The sequence below is a fragment of the Protopterus annectens genome, chromosome 5.part1 (assembly GCF_019279795.1).
Source record: "Protopterus annectens isolate FY-2018-M chromosome 5.part1, PAN1.0, whole genome shotgun sequence".
NCBI classification, from domain to species: Eukaryota; Metazoa; Chordata; order Ceratodontiformes; family Protopteridae; genus Protopterus; species Protopterus annectens.
The window spans coordinates 336,530,907-336,541,998 of NC_056736.1; the positions used below are offsets into that span (position 1 = coordinate 336,530,907).

Here is an 11,092-nt window from a genome sequence, read left to right on the forward strand (position 1 = left end):
TCGAACCATGCCTAAAAAAATGACCGGACCGCATGTTCCAGGCCTCTATGCCTAAAAAACAAATAATGGCTGAAGACCTCATTACTTTAATCAGGGGAAGCCAGCCTTCCCCTTCTTAAGAGACATAGGACTGAATTTGCCTATGATACTTCTGATCAGGGTTCTGAAATTAGTTTCCTCTGACCAGGATTTACCCTGGTCTACCTGTGTGGATTCTGATGCAGAGGACTCTATTCCCTCTGTTTCCCCACCAGAGTATTTTTCTTTTGGTGAAACTTTACATGCTCTTGGGGAGCATTTCCACTGGGAAAGCCAGGATTACTCTGATTCTAAAAAGATGCTTAGAGATTTCTTAGTCCTGCCCCAACGCAGGCCTTTAGCTATCCTCCCTGTACTGGACAAGTTGCGTTTTCGGAATCTAGCTTGGCCCCTGATTCTTTACCTCCTGCTCCCAGAAAACCTGATAGATATTGCAGGGTTCCTGACTTTCAAGTTCCTTTTTAAAAATCCTACTGCGTAACCTGAGACAGTTTCACAGGGACCCAAGGGCATTAAGGGTATTACTGCCAAAAATTCTACTCCCTCTGAAAGAGACTCCAGGGCGCTGGATAGATGGGGTAAGAAGGCATACACTTTTGCAACCTTGGCCTTCAGGGCCTTAAACTGCCAGTTTCATATGTTAAAAGTATCAGCAGCAAATCATTGGATTGCTTAAACAGAAAATGATTATTCCTGATTGTGCTGAAAATAAGGATTTACATGATTTAATGCATTCTGCTGAACAAGTTGGAAAACATACTTTGCAATGTGGTTTTGATTCACTAGAGGGGTCTTGCAGGGCTGCTGTCACTGGGTCTGTACTTAAAAAGCATGCTTGGCTTAAGGAGCAATATTTGCCAGATCATGTTAGATAAATTGCTGGATGCTCCCTTAAATCAGGACCGCCTGTTTGGCAACAAAGCAGTAGTAATGAAAGATGGAAGAAAAAGCTAAATCTATGCAAACTGTTAGATTTCCAACATGTACAGCCTCCAAGATTTAGTGGGCATTGATCTTTCCTGCCTCTTCCAGGCCTTCAGTCCAAATCTAGAACCAGCAGAACACCCAGGCTTCAGTCCGTAGGTACGCACAGGACTAAGCAGTGGGGGGTTCCCACTTCCAAATCGGGGAGTAGTAAGACTCCCTATGGTAAACTGTCTCAATGACTTAACTGTAAAACTTCCAAGCCCTTCTCAACTGACTGCTCCTTTAGGGGGAAAGATTGCTCTGCAGACAAAAAGCTGGTAAGTAATTACCTAGTACAAATGGGTTTTAAATAGTTTCCCAAGGATACAGACTTCACTTCCACACATTACCAACCCCAAACAGTTGGCCAGACCTACCCCCCAAATCAGTGGGCAGAAAAGGAAGTACTCTCTCTCTCAAACATAAGGGCTAGCCAAACTGTACCAGAAGATGAAAAGGGACAAGGTTTCTACTCAAGACTTTTCCTGCTACCCAGAAAAGACAACTTGTGGTGTCCTATCCTGGACCTTATTCTAAACACCTTTTTGGTGATCCCAAAATTCAAGATGGTAACTCTTCAGTTGCTTCCTATACTAGGCAAGGATGCCTCTTGGCAACACTGGATTTAAAGGAAGCCTACCTGCACATCCCAATCAGAGAATCTTGGAGAAGATACCTATGCTTCAAAGCAGGCTGCATGCACTATCAGTTCTCTGCACTGCCCTTTGGCTTATCTACTGCGCCCAGGGTATTCACAAAGTGCTTGGCTCCAGTCATTGCATTTTGCAGGCAAAGAAATATTCAGATATATCCATACCTTGACGATTGTCAAATTCAGGCAGAAAGCTAGGACACTTTTTTTTGAATCATCTGGCGTTTGTACACAAGGTGCTAACTTGTCTGGGGTACACCATAAACAAAAAGAAATCACATCTTGGACCCTGTCAAGTTATAATCCTGGGAGCAAGTTTGGACACAACTTCCCAGATGGCTTTCCTCACACCAGAGAAACAAATTCATTTGACAGCTTACTTAAAACTAACGGCCTCAAAAACCCTGCTATCTGCAAGACAAATACTGCAAGCCTTTGGGGTTCATGGCCTCCTGCATTCTCCTAATTCCATATGCAAGACTGCATACGAGGAAACTACAGTGGTATCTAAAAAGCCTATGGTGTCAACATTCTCTGGATCTAGAAGCAATGATTCCTGTCATACCTTGACTACAGTTCCTTTGGTGGGCAAAGGCCCCCTACCAAAACAAGGGACTACCATTCACTCTACCCCCTGCTGCCCAAACCCTAACTACAGACTCATCAGATTATGCATGGGGGGGCTCAGCTGGCAGGGAAGTGCATTCAGAGCAAATGGAACCGAAGTCAAATGCACCTGCATATCAATAAAAAAGAAATGTTAGCCGTGCAGAATGCTCTGACAGCCTTCAAGCACCATATTCTTCAAGGACAATTAATGGTAAGGACTGACAACACCACTGTTGTGGTACATAAACACACGGGGGGGACCTATTCATACCCCCCCCCCCTGCATACTAGCCATGGCTCTGTGGAACACAGCCTTGAGCTGCCAGTTGCATTTACAGGCTCAATTCCTGCCATGAAAGTTAAATACACTGGCAGACGAACTAAGCAGAAATCTCATGGACCCACACGAGTGGAAACTGGAACCAAAGACTTTCAGCATGTTGCTAAACAACTGGGGGAGCCCAGATATAGACCGGTTTGCCTTCCTCCAGAACTACCAATTGGACAAATTCTGCCCAACGACTCCCCACAAACAAGCTTGGAAAGTGGATGCTTTGTCCTTCAACTGGAAAAATCTATCCATGTATGCCTTTCCTCTTCTGCCTCTGCTCTGCAAAGTACTACTAAAGATCAAACAGGACAAACCAAGAACGGTACTAATTGCTTGATCTCTCTGTTAACATGCCTCAGTAAACAAGTGTTGGATGTCATTTTGGAAGCATGAAGGCCTAGTACTAGCAAGTCTTATGCTGAAAAATGGAAAAGATTCTGTTCCTGGAACCAAACTCGAGGGATGTACACAGCTGCGCCCAATTTACCTCAAATTCTTCAATACTTAACTGAGATGCTTCACAAGGGCTTTCCTTTTTCCTCCATCAAAATTCATGCCTCAGCCATTTCAGCTAGTTACAACACAGAACCACCCTCTTCTCTCATCCACTGCTCAAGCAGTTCCTCAGAGGGGCCAAAACCTTAAGACCACCCAGGAGAGCCCCATCTCCAGCCTGGGACTAACTTAATGCTGTATTGGAAAAACTCACTCTACCTCCTTTTGAGCCAGCTGCAAGTGTAGAGTTAAAATTCCTTTCTTGGAAAATAGCTTTCCTGTTACCTTTCTAGCTGAAGTGGTTGCTATCTGAATTACAGGCCCTTATGGCAGTGGAGCCTTTCATCATCTTTCATGCGAACAAGGTGTCCCTCTGGTCCAACCCCTCCTCCATGCCCAAGGTGGTTTCTAGTGTGGCTCTTAATCAGTCCATTCATTTGCCAACCTTTTTTCCTAATCCACAGAACAAAGGGAACAGATACTGCACACCTTAGATGTATACAGACCATTTTTATTTTTCATTTTCTATTAGTCATAACAAACATGACTGACAAGCATGACCAAATGTAGTATCCATTGAGATTCATACCATAAGATAATAGGTCAATCAACAAAATAATCTATACTAGATACATAGATGCTTTTACAGTTTAGATGTAACAAGAGTACATGTATTTGTAAATCAAAACCATAAAATATTTTGAGTGGTTGATCATGTCCTAAATTCCATTATGGTATATTTGTCTCTGTGGCGGCTCATGCAAGTATGTTATAGGCTTTTTGCCATGTCTTTTTTATTCAATACTATTTTGTGGGACAATAGGTGTTTTATGGCTAGCTGTCTGAATCCATCCCAAGACATACTACTTGAGTCAAGCAATTTAATCGCTTCTCTAGTTTCATTAGAAGAAAAATTTTAACCAGTGTGTTGGCTTGTTTCTTTGGAATGTTGGGTGGAAGAATGTGTAGTATAGTTAATTCCCATGTTAGTGTAGATGTCTGATGGCCTTTTTTTGTAATTTAAGAGAATTCCAAAGTATGTAGACACATTTGCGTCTCCAATATATGTGAAGTAAGTCAGCTGTTTGATCTTTACCGTGTGGATAGAATGGTGATCTCAATGCGTTAAGTTTATGTAGGAATACAGGTGTGAAATATTAATCATGAGCGGAGTGTAGGCCAGTTTTTGGAGAGGTATGGTCTTTAGTGTTAGGTTAATTGCTTGACTTATTTGCTGGTTTTCTATAGATGGATTCATTTTTCTCCAGTAGTTCAAGAAAAGGATCCCTCTGGAATTAAATGTCATTTATTATTTTGTATGAATTTGTAGTGGCTTTCTTTGCTGAAAGCATATTTTTCCAGATTAGGTTGCAGACTTCTATGTGATTGTTAGTTATATTAGTGTTTTGGAGGCAACTGGAACATAATTCTTTAATTTGTCTTGGGATCACTGTGTGATTTGGGAAGGTTTAAGTTATTCCTCATTTCCTGTATCGAGTAGTTAAAATATGGATAGATATATCTTGGATAGTTTTCTCTATTAATCAAGGATAAGAGTCCAGATTCAGCATTTGATTTTTAAATTTGGGTTTTTATGGAGGGGGTTGTAGCATTTTAATGGCTTGTGCAGGGTTCAAGATTGAAAGAGTTTGTGTTAGGTTGATGGAGTGTTTTAGTGAATTTATGATTTTGTAAGATTGCATTATTTTTTGGTTTAGGAATGGTAGTCCTTTAGTATTGATACCCAGTGCTTTAATGTATCTTTAATAGATTGTTGCCCAGGTAGACCAAATTTTAGTTGTCTGATTGTGTTCAGCTGTTCTCAGTATTCTATTAGTGTTGATAATTAAATAGGTTTCAAAATTCGGAAGACCTAGTCCTCCTCTATTTTTGGGAAGTGTTCATTTAGAATAGGAGATCTGTTTTTTTGGGGGTTCCCAAATGAACTTTGCAAGCAAGGTGTGCATCTGTTTAAAAAATTTGTGTAATCTGTGGTGTCCTAAATATTTAACAATCAAAGTAGAATATTCATTTTAATTATTGAAACTTTAGCCAGGAACGGTAGTTATAGATCACTCCATCTTTTGCAGTCTGGTGTAATGTTTTGCCATTTTAGGGTTGTTATTTTGGTAAAGATCCTTATTTTGGGGAAAATGTGACACCCAGATATTTAATTTGGTTTAGTTTTAATTTTGCCTAATAGTGATAAAAGTGAGAGGGGTTTGGATGTTATTTTAAGGGGAAGACATTGGTTTTGTTGAGGTTTATAGATATTCAAGAAGTGTTCAATTGCAGGTAATGTTTTATTTATATCTGAGTTTGGTGTAGTACAGTATATGTTCAAATCGTCCGCAAAGGTGGAGAAAAATATTTTGAGGCTGTAAATGGGAGCTATTTTGTTTAATGGTTAAGATGAGTGGTTCTCGATATAGGTTAAAAAGGGGTAATAGCTGGCAAGTTTGAGATGTATATGGGTTACTATAGAGTTTGTATAATCTGAAGTTGGATATATTAAAGTACGGTAGTGTTGGAAGTAAAAAATTCTATATTGACCCTATCAAAGGCTTTGAACGTCAACAGCTAATGTGTATACATTTGTTTCAGTCAGCATAAGAGTGCATTTAATGTCAGTATATTGTCACTGGTCTGCCTTGGTTTAAATCCAGATTGTTCGGGAGAGATGACTTTATCAAATTTTTCAGTCTGTTTGCAAGAATTGTAGTTAATATTTGTGTTTTTATTTAGAAGGGGGATCGGTCTATAACTGTCAGGGTTTTTCGGGTCAGCTTGTTCTTTTTAGTATAAATATGGTTTTGGAGGCATTGAAGGCATTGAATTGACATTTATTTTATTATTTATTATATAGTTCAGTATATGAAATAGAATTTTGGCTATCAAGGGGGTAAGTTTTATAGAATTCAGAGGAGAGTCCGTCCGGATCTTGGAGCCTTGTGTACTTTCAAATGTTTGATTGTTGTGATTATTTCACTAGTTGATATAGGTTTACTTAGTTTTTTTTGTTGGTCTGGGTCTAGTTTTGGAAATCTCAAATTTTGAAGAAAGCGGGCTCTATCTTCCTTTGAAGCCTGTAGTGTTTGTTCTCCATAAATCTGAGAGTACATTTTCTCAAATTTTTAACAATGTCCTCAATTTTTGTGTAGTTTGTCCCTATTAACTTCTGGTATTCTGGAAGCAGTTTTAAGCTGGACTATAATTCTGGCCAATGCACGAGATGGCAATTTAGGTTCTTCTGCATAATTGGCTGACATTCTGGTTTCATTAAAAGGTAGGTTTCTCGAATGCAATAAGTAGAGATCTCTAGTTTTAAAAGGTCTGTCTCTGACTCTTACAGTTAATAGAGCTTTTTCCAGAAGCTCTATCTTCTTTTTCAAGTCTTGTTCTGCTTTCAGATGTGTTTTTTTATAGTGTGCTGCTCTTAATGAATATTCCCCTAATTTGTGTTTTGGTATCAGCACATTCTGTATCAATTGCTATTCGGGAGTTAGCAATGTTTGTACAGGATGCTTTTAATATTGCTTCTGTCTTTTATTACTTCCATTTTGGTAAGCAAATTAGGGTTTAGTGACCAGTTGTGTAGCCCCTATTCACCATATATGTATTTGTCCCAATTAATGTGTAATTTTAGAGTGATCTGAAAAGAATCTGGTATGGATAATTATTGTTGGGTCTATGTTAATAAATATGTCTGAGATTAAGAAGAAATCTATCCTCTGCCACATTTTATGGCATTGAGTAAAATGTAAATTTTTCAGTTTTTGCGTCACTAGCTCCATAGTTAAAATCTTCATATAGCTTGAAGTCTTGTTTGAATTCATTTAAAGCTAATGATGCTAATTTATTGTATGCTTTGGTCAGATTGGATTTGTCCTTGTCTGGGATTTGTGTTCGTCACCCCCAATCACCAGGTAGTGATCTTTAAATTGGTTTAAGATAGGGTATAGTGATGTTAAGAGATGTTGGTTTTTGCAGAGTGCATATACATTAAGTACCATTAAGGGTTTTGGAAGTGTATGGTTCGTAAAAGGTTACATAGCACCATCTTCCCTCCTTGTCTGCTTTGGTTTCTAGTGCATTTTCCTGGAATTGGTTCTTAGTTATTGTAGCTACACCTGCACTGTTTTTACCCTCTGAAGCTATAATTTGTTGTATCCATTTTCTCTTGCTAATTTCTGTCCATTGTTCAGTAGTGAGGTGTGTGTCCTGTATTAATGAAGTTGCTTTAGCTTGCAGTGTAAGCAGAGAACTTAGATTTTACTTGGACAGGACTAAACCTGAAAGGAAATCTGAACAATTGCTAGCGGCATTTGCTGCTGGGGCAGAGGGGAAGGCCATTTCAAAGCAAGCCATTTCTAAATGGATAGGCCATTGTATTAATTTCTCCACAAGGAAAAAGAGCACACTCAACCAGGACTGCATCTACTTCTACAGGCTTTCTCCGATGTCCCTACCAGGGACATCTTAGAAACTGCTACCTGGAGTTCTGTACATATTTTCACAAAGCATTACCATTTGCCTATTTTCTCTAAATCCAGAGCTGGTTTTACCACTGCAGTCTTGCAGGACTTGTAGTTGGTCCTAATGCTATCTAAATTCCTCCTCCCATCCTTAGCTTTGGGACTCTACCCAAATGTGATGACTGCAACAGTGAAATACTAAGAACAAAGTACATTTGTGTACACTTACCATAAATGTAGATGTTAGTGTATTCACTGTTGGAGTCCTGGTTACTGCCCCCTAACTTTTTTTGGCTATACCTCTGTTTGCTTTTACTATGCTTAAAAGCTTTTTGGTGTATTTGTTTTTTTGTTGGAGGTATAACCTTGTATATTTGTTTAATTGCTTCCCTTTGGGGGCACCTGACATCTGGGGCAAGAAAAACTGATTGTAATGGCATCTGCTGCATGCTTTATACCCCTGACTCCCTGTCGTCATGGAAGATGAGACTGCGACCGACGCAGGACCCAAGACTTTGATAATCAGGCCGACTGAGGGCTACTGCAAGCAGATAACCCAAATGTGATGACTGCAACAGTGAATACTCTAACATCTACATTTATGGTAAGTGTACACAACTGTACTGTCTCTACTGCTCAATCTGAGCCTTCTGAAAAATTGACTAAAATGTCTCTAGCATCGACCTCCTGGGCTCCACTACCTTCGGAACTGATGGAGATGATTTATCATTGATAAACCAAGTTCTTTAGCTCCAAGATCTTCAGAGCTGGAAGAAACGGACTGGAAGCCAGTCCATGGAACTTTAGCTGGTCTCCCCTACGTTGAGATCTTCCATCCTGGAGAGAGCTAGTTTACCAACCCTATCCTCCAGGTTTTCTAGGAGCACATCCGATGATGACGTGGAGAGGGTGGTGCTCAGACTGCTGAAGTCGCCGGCAAAATTGCTCTCTGCTCCAACCCAGCAAGTTTTGAAGCAGTCTAAGACTGTTACATCCACTGTTGTTCCTCCCCCGAGCCAAGCTGGATCTTTGGAGCTGGAGTGCCAAGTACCACTTGCTGTAGATCCTTCAGTTCTTGGACCCCTTCTGGATATTCCGGAACAGATCTCTGCTCTACAGTGGTAGTGTTATCTTACAGCAAGAGGCTCTCTTTCGGCTTGGCTTGGGAGTGCCTTCTGTGTGGAGTCTGCATGTCCTCCCCGTGGTTGGGTAGCGTTCGAAAGACATGCGTGTGTAAAATGGGTGTGCTTTCATTGAAAGTTGGGTGTCAAGGTGGCACCTCGGCATTTCGTAAAAATCTGCCAATCATTAGCAGACCGGAGTTGAGCTATAGTGACCCCATAACTGGGAAAAAGCCGAAAAGACAAACATCTCTGCTCTGGCACTCAGTGCCATCCATGGTGTCTAGGAGCCATAGCGCGCTCCATTTGGTCCTGAGGGGGATGCTCTGACCCGAGGTTTGGTTCCAAGTCTACCCCTCAGTCCCTCTGCTTGGTTGAGCTCGTCTCCTACATCCGCTTAAAAGCTGGTCTCTCTGGAGCTGGCTGTTTCCTCAGAACCAGGGGTGTCCTGAGCCGCGGGGTTTGGCTTTTGAGTTGGAGTGTGCTGTCCCCTCCTACAGGTCTACACAGGGATACTGGAATTCATCCCTCCAAAGCTCCGGCTACTTTCTCGGCAATACTCCTTCCACCGGATAGCAGTGATTCAGAGCCTCAAGGAATCCCCATTGGGTGAACCCTCCCCTTCTGAGTCTTCCCAGAATAGCCTTCTGAGGAACCCCCTCAGAAGAGGACATGCAAGAGGAAGCACATAGACTCCCCCGATTAGTCTGTCACCTCAGACACTGACCTCTAGGAGTAAGAAGGGCCCCCACGGTCATCCACTAAAGTTTCACTGTTGCAGTCATTACATTTGGGTAATCCTGCTGGCAGGTTGCCCTCAGTCTGCCTGAATTCCAAAGTCTTGGGTCCTGCGTCGGCTGCTGTCTCCCCTTCCCTGATGTCAGGTAGGGGTACAAAAGCAGCCAATGCCATTTTCTTCAGTCTTTCTTGCCGCACGATGCCTGAAGCAGAAGCGGTTCTTAAGTGCCGTTTGGCCGACTCCTGAGATTTTCGTGTTAGTTTCAGATCCGAAGTCTTCAGTAAAGCTAAGTAACCTGTTGGGGAACTTTTTTTCTTGCTCCAGACAGATGTCAGAAAAAATAAATTGTATTTCTTGTGGAAAGCAAATCTCATAAGGACTTTCTTTCTTACTGTATTCCTTGCCTAGGCCCTGACCACAATGTTCCTGGTTGTCGGTTTTGTGCTAGATTTAACCAACGCACTAAGCGTCGGTATGATTTTGCTTTAAAACCATTTTGGATGTTGAATTAATTATCCAGAAATGTCGTCTGATAGCCATCAGACTACCAGAGTTTGCAAAAAAACGCAAGGAAAAGGAGAGAGATGAAGTACTGAGGCCCACAACAGACAAAGCTTCTAAGCCAGTCGTCTGTTCGCTGGTTCTCAGTGAGGCGCTTTCGCAGCCCCTGACGCCTGCTACTTGAGTCGCAGGCCGCTACAGACTCCGTGGAGTTGGCTATGCTGCTGGAAACTCAAGGTATTGGAGCCTCTGACACTATTCCCTCATATGGGTCCGGAGCCGCTGAGCAGGCACCGGCTTCAGAGGGTGTATTCAGACCTAAACATCTTTACATTAAACAGACTTTTGCTTCAAAGGCAAAGACTAAAGCACTTTCTAAAGCAAAGAAACAAACTCGAGCCACGTGGACAGGCCTCTATGCCCAAAAAACAGATGCTCAAAATGGCCGAAGACTTGATTACTTTGATCAGGGGTTCCCATCTCCCTCCTGATAAGAGGCCTAGGCAAGAGACTGACTATGAATCTTCAGATCGGGTTTCTATTTCTTCTGATTCCTCTTCTGATATGGAATATCCCCCCCCCCCCATGAGGATTCTGATGCTGAAGAACCTGTACCTTTAGCTTCTTCAGAGGGCTATTCTTTTGGTGAACTTTGCATACCATGAGGGAGCATTTCCACTGGAGAGCCAAGATTTTTCAGAATCTAAAAAGAGGCTCGGGGATTTCCTTTTACTACCTCAACACAGGTCTCTAGCCATTCCACCTGTTAGACATTGTAGATGATGTTTTCGTAGTCTAATCTGACCCCTGACTCCTTACCTCCAGCTCCAGTTAAGTCTGACATATTACAGGGTTCCTGACTCTCTCAAATTCCTTTTTAAAAACTCTGCCGCAGACCCAGAAACTGTTTCACAGGGTCCAAAAGAAGTTAAGGCTTCCACTGCAAAAAAAAAAAAAAAAAAAACCCTACCCCCTCACAGGGAATTTAGGGCTCTGGATAGATGGGGAAAAAAGGTATACACATCTGCTACCTTGGCTAGAAGGGCCTTAAACTGTCAGTTTCATATGCTCAGATATCAGCAACAGTCATGGCATTGCTTAAACAGAAAATGTTACTCTGTGCAGAAAACAAGGAAATGCAGGATTTATTGTATGCAGCTTAAG

At 41.6% G+C, this 11,092-nt stretch overlaps 1 protein-coding gene across 1 annotated transcript in view; it reads left to right on the top strand.

The window, feature by feature from the left end:
* Window positions 1-11,092, top strand: part of NUMA1 (nuclear mitotic apparatus protein 1) — a 3,180,433-nt gene that overhangs the window by 532,498 nt on the left and 2,636,843 nt on the right. The gene's annotated exons all lie outside the window — the stretch shown is intronic.